We start from the raw sequence: 6,000 nt of genomic DNA, 5'->3' as shown, positions 1-6,000 counted from the left end.
GGCTGACTGGCCCATGTCTAGAACAAGATTAAAACTAAATTGATGAATTTGGAGTAATATCTCTCAAAACTATTTACTGGAGAACAAAAACAGTTATTGGTATTTGTAAGTTATTGTTAGTATAACCCACCTCTAACAGCTGATCTGGTTTGGTGGGAAGTGTTAACGTTGATGTTACGAAACAGCACTAACAGAGCAGTAGATTTCAGAGCCGTTGGCAGTAGCAGATGGTGGAAGAAGTGAGCAGTGAATAACTCTGAATACGGATAAAACAGAAAGAAGAAAAGATTGAAGTACTACACCAAGCTGTCACAAAAGCTACAAAATTAACCTTTAAACACTGTGATGTACCTCTGTGTATTAAACATGTACTTTCTGTGATAATAAACATGGAAAGCAACTAAAAGTGCTCTCAGTGCTTCTCTGATGACTCTTTTTCTAGCCAGGCTGGGGAGACTCATCACATTATGCAGAGAGATTGCTGCAGTCCTTGACTGTAATTGTGCACAGCAAAATATTCTCTTTTGGAAGATAATTACAAGGACTACGGCAGAATGCAGTACAGTACTAAACACTTTTCGATTGGCTAATTACCATACATGTGTCGCTTTATAATGACTGATAATCACCAAATATGATTAGAGCTTGTAAAAAAGCTTATGTGAATGTCATTAGGATAGTAATTGCCACTGTAATGATACACAGCAGCTGCTCAGGTTAAGAGACTGCGTTGGAAGCTTGAGCTCTGTAAGCAAAAAATGAAGAAGGAGTCATTATGCGACTCCTGAAAGCCAAAAAGGCTTTTTTAGTTTGGGACATTCATGCTTCAGAGAATGCGATTTGTCCATTTTACTGAGTGCAGTATCTCTCAAAACATCTTTTATGTACATTTCAATAGCCAAGTTCTGCTTTCACAGCGAGAGGGTCAGAGGGGTTGTGCAGCTATTGATTCTGTAATTTTGGTAATGAAAGGTGATCCTGTTCAGTTTGAAGATCCAGAACAAAATTATTTCAGCTGCCAATAGCTTACAAGTCAATGAAAAAACTTCATTTAACCCTGTGTCCTTCTGAATGTTTCCATGGATGAACACATAATGCTTTTTAATTTGGAAATAAAGTAGAAATGAAGCAGCTTGCTTGAAACCAGGTAGTTATTTTATTGACACAAAAAATTAAAATACTTGACTCCAAAAAATGTATTTACAATAAACCCATTGATAAAAATATTTAAAGCCAACACAAATTACAACATAGAGTCATATTATTTAGTTGAGGCCTGCAAGTGCTCCTGTAATGAAAGGCATGCTTTTATCAGAGTCCACAAGGAGTGAACTCAGCTCAGTGAAGTCATGTCCATATTTCTCACGGATATCAACTTGAGTATGTGTTTCAGAATTTTTCATCAACACACATGTTGTGGTGATTTTATGGCTCCACTTGGTGTATTGCTTTTATAAAGTGGATTAAAGAGACATATCAGGGATACAATGAAAAGGTAAACTGATGTGTGGTATGTGTTTTATACGCCATTTATACCAAGCTCTTACAATTTCCCATTTTTTTTTTGGTCACTTGAATGCATCACCTGACCCGGCATGTCAGGTAGGCAGGTGTGCTAGATTAGTCTGCAGGGAAGACACCAAGAGGACACAGTCTTCAGCTATGTGTTTGGTTAAATCTTAGTTATGTTGTTTGATGAATTAATGTATTGCCCCATTGATTTGAACTTTGTTTTTGTTAAGTCTCATTATTTAGAAGTAAGTTAGCTCCATCACATGAGGCTTCGCCCATATTCGGCACAAATATCACCCCGGCAGCCGATGGTCAATTGTGTGCAGTCGCTCGTGTGCACCTGGGACAGAAAGTGGGGATTTAGGGTGAGACATCCCTTTGCTTTGTGTATATTGAAGTTAATTTTAAGATTAAAGTTCAGAGTTTTGTTGGTTTATTGCCTAGCTAATAGACAAACTGTTTGTCTCACGCTTAATTGTAATTTTTGGGGGGTTTTTTTCAGCCTTCATATGTTGAAATGGTTTAGCTGCCATATAGCATGCTCTCCTCATGTGTCCTCTAGTTTGTTTAAGTGCTTCATGAAGTTTTGTTGGTCATTTTGAGTCCATTATGATGACCCTTATAACAAGCACAGTGCACATGTACTTATATGTCTTAAGATGGCATTATAGTGTGTTCAACACATGTTTATTTGGTCAAACACAACTGTCACTGATACAAAAACAGTAAGCAAAAAACAAATACTCTATATCATGAAACTACCCACAGTCTGAAATATCAGCCTCACACTTTCCTATCCCCGGCGGTGTCTCCATGTTAAGTGATTTCACAAAGTGCGGTCCCACTCCTCATACAGCATGTTACTATCACACCCTTCAGCACTCAGACACTTGTGGAAATGTCACATGAGATGTTGTTTAAAATGTGTGAGGATTCAGGGCTTAAAGCTAAGTCAGTTATTCAGTTTTGATGTTTTCTGTTACAAGCTTCTTAAAGCCCCCAATGTAGGTAAAACTCACTTTTGCTTTCATTTTTCAAATTTTTTGCATCTTGTGTCTTGCTGTAAATCTGCATTGTTTTCACTAAAAATTACATTTTTGTATATATTTCGGATAGAAATTGTGTGACCCTGCAGTCTAAATGCAGAAATATCCTTGGGCAAGAGGATGAACCCAGACTGATCTCCCAATAGCTGTTTCATTAGTGTGTGAGCACATGTGAATGTTTGTCTGATGGGCAGGTGGCACCTTGTATAGTAGCCTCAGCCAGCAGCATATGAATGTGTGTGTGAATGGGCAAATGGTGCCTCCATTGCAAAGCAATTCGAGTGGTCACTCAGACCAGAAAAGAGCTATATAAAGTCAGTTTACTATAGTGTGTGAATGCTTTTTGGGTTCGACTGTGAGGACACATTATGTAAAAACAGACTTTGTGTTTGCATCTGAGTCGTTTTTCACACATACTCAAAGCCCGAGAGCAGCAGGAAAGGCAGTCACTGTACCCTTTCATATTCTGAAGAACTTATTCAGAATTTTAATGAATGTGCATTTATATTAATACCTTTGGTGAAGTTACTTTTCCTGTCTGTTGACTCCACTCTGGTGATGATTATAGGGCTAGAGTCAGTCATTATTATTATTATTATTATTATTATTAGGCTTTGTGAAGAGATCACTAGCATTTATTTTTGTTAAAGAAGCTGGTTAATTATACATTGTCAATCAGCAACCACATCTCCACTCCTACCTATTTTATATAAAACCAGATATCATGAGCAAGGGCATAGGTTCATTTCAACATTGGGGAAACATATAAAGCACACGTGGCAGCTGTGTCAATGAAGAATTTTCAGGTTATTTTCTTGTACATTTTTATATATTTTTTACAAACTTTTGGCAATTTCTTGTTAAGTTGCTCTTTGGGTAACAGTTTTTGTTTGGTTAATGAAAAGATTTGGTTCATGTTTCAAAGCGTTAATCGGCTGGGTTATATAAAAACCTACCCCCTCTACAGCTGTCATGAAGGGGAAATTAGCTACAGCAATTAAAGCCATTTTTTGTACCAGGCTGTAAACACGTCTATTTCTGCTCTAAAGTTGGACATTTTAACATGGGGGTCTATGAGGATTGACTGCCTTCTGCAGACAGATGTAGTTACAGCCTCTCACATGTTAACATAATAAACATTAAAGCCAGTCCTATCAGAAATATTAGAAGTATTGGGTAAGGGAGGTGTGACTCGTAGTAATAGAGAATGAGATTTAATAACCATTTGTGTACCAAGTACATTGAGTTGACACTGAAAGACAGCAGTGACTGGATTTTATTAATTTTGTTATTAACTTAAAAAAACATATATTTTTTGGATTTTTTTTAATTACAATTATTGGACAGTTCAGTAGTATGTGGGAAGGGACATGTCTCTCGTGTATCTCTAACATATTCTACACCCTTTATCATGAGCGCTACTGACACCAGTGCTAGAAAAGGACAAAGTCATTCATCTGTATTCATCTTCAAGGAGAACCTGATGCAACAACTGTGGCATGTGTGTCACCATCCTTGACCTCTCCCGGCTGCACTGACCCATTGTTTATTGCAATAGCTCTTCACTATAGGGCTGATCATTCCTAACATAGCTCTCTAACTGTAGCTTTATTTAAAATGCATTGCTGGACAAACAGTTATAGTGTCTGCTCTCTGGAGAATGTGGCCTCCTCTGTGTCATATGGCAGAGGGACATCAATGTGTGCGATGTACAGGATGGATGGCTTGGTGTTTTACTACTGTGGCGACAACATAAAGACAAATGAAATACCAGCTTTAGAGGTTTGTACAGTGTGTACACATGATTAATGGACTACCTCCCAACTGCCCCTGGAAACCACAACTTCCCAGTTCACAGTTAGTCAATTCAAATTTTCTCTATTCAACATTCAGAGCATTAATATAGCAGCAAACCACTATTGTCTGTGTGAAGATATAGTGGAGTAATGGCTTACTGAGCAGAGAATGAAGTCATGGTACCTCTGTGTGTTGTAATCCAAGTTTCTCTGTGACTTGTTGAGCCAGTCCGTCTGTGCCTGCATGTTCGTACATGTATCTCACTGGTTAGTCATTGTGTTGCTTTGCACTGTGCTCATATGTCCCTGACAGCTGATATCGAGAAGGCGTTTTCTAAGAAGTGTAGTGCCCTCCCTCTAGTTTGTGCCGATAATGGATTTAGCACCATTAGCTGCTAACTGCTGGCTTAGCCACCTCTATAGAGTGCCTCAGGGATGACGCTTTTCTGTAGGCTGATGCAGACACTAGCATCACCCTTGATCCCTCATCAAAAAGCCTGTAGGATTTTTCCAAGGGATTGTGGATCATTGCAGAAAAGTAATAATTACAATTACCCTAGCCTATGTATTGTTGTAACAGAGTGCTGATTTTGGTCTAAACACAGAGTGAGTCAGTTTATTCAAGAAGGAACCAAAATTGACCTCAGATACCACGTGGACAAGGATAAGAGACATTTGATTTTTTGGGGGAAAGGTCAACAGCATTTAAAGTATAATAGATTGGTAATTAATCGACTGAAATCTGCAAAACCACTGCTGTAGTCTAGGGAAGTGGCTCCCAACCTTTATGTTGTGCAATCATTAACTTGTGACTCATTGCCAATGGTAACACTTGTGAGTACTTCAAACAAAGAGTGATATGAATCATTTTTAGAGCACTGGAGAAAAAAAAATTACAAGTTTGGAGACATGCACCAAGTCGTAACCACGCAGGCAGATACAATGTGTTTTCATAAACAGACACTAAACCAACAAACAGCTACCGAAGAGCAGACATTTCCTGCCAGGTAGCAGACTCAGCAAAGAAGTGGACGGTGATGGTCGTCGCTTTTGCAAGCGGCAGAAAGTTAGTACATTTTCAGTACATTTTGACGTTTTTCTTGTTTGTTTGTCATTTTTTATTTTTATTTTTAATGACCTATTAATACAAGAAGCAGCTGGCCCCAGGTATTTTCACATTATCCAATGGTCCCCATTCAAAAAAGTTTGGACACCACCGGTATACACAATTATAGTGTGTTTAACAAAGAATATAACTGCAACATCTTGAGTCAAATTGATAAAGGCTCAAATTCCAGAGGTCCGTAACTGAACAAAGGGCTTACACTGGGCCTGAATAATGGTCATAGCAGAGGAATGAGGGCCATCCAGTATGTGTCACTGAGAGAAAGGAGGTCTATTTTTAGAAGCTGGTGATAAGCTGTGCTCCATGTGGGACAGGGTGATATCAAAGGGAATGCATGCTGACTCCGTTGCCATGGCGATCGTAATTCAGCTTGGATATCTCCTAATTAGGAGGCAGGGATGTAAAAAAGAAAAAAAAATTGAGTAGAAGGAATAACACGAACCAAAGTCATCATTACACCTGTAGGAATCAATAGTTCCTGCCCAGCAAAGGCACACTTGATATGGAGTAGTGGAACGGG

This window comes from Plectropomus leopardus, chromosome 18 (genome assembly GCF_008729295.1).
Source record: "Plectropomus leopardus isolate mb chromosome 18, YSFRI_Pleo_2.0, whole genome shotgun sequence".
Lineage (NCBI taxonomy): Eukaryota > Metazoa > Chordata > Actinopteri > Perciformes > Serranidae > Plectropomus > Plectropomus leopardus.
This window is presented reverse-complemented; position numbering follows the sequence as displayed.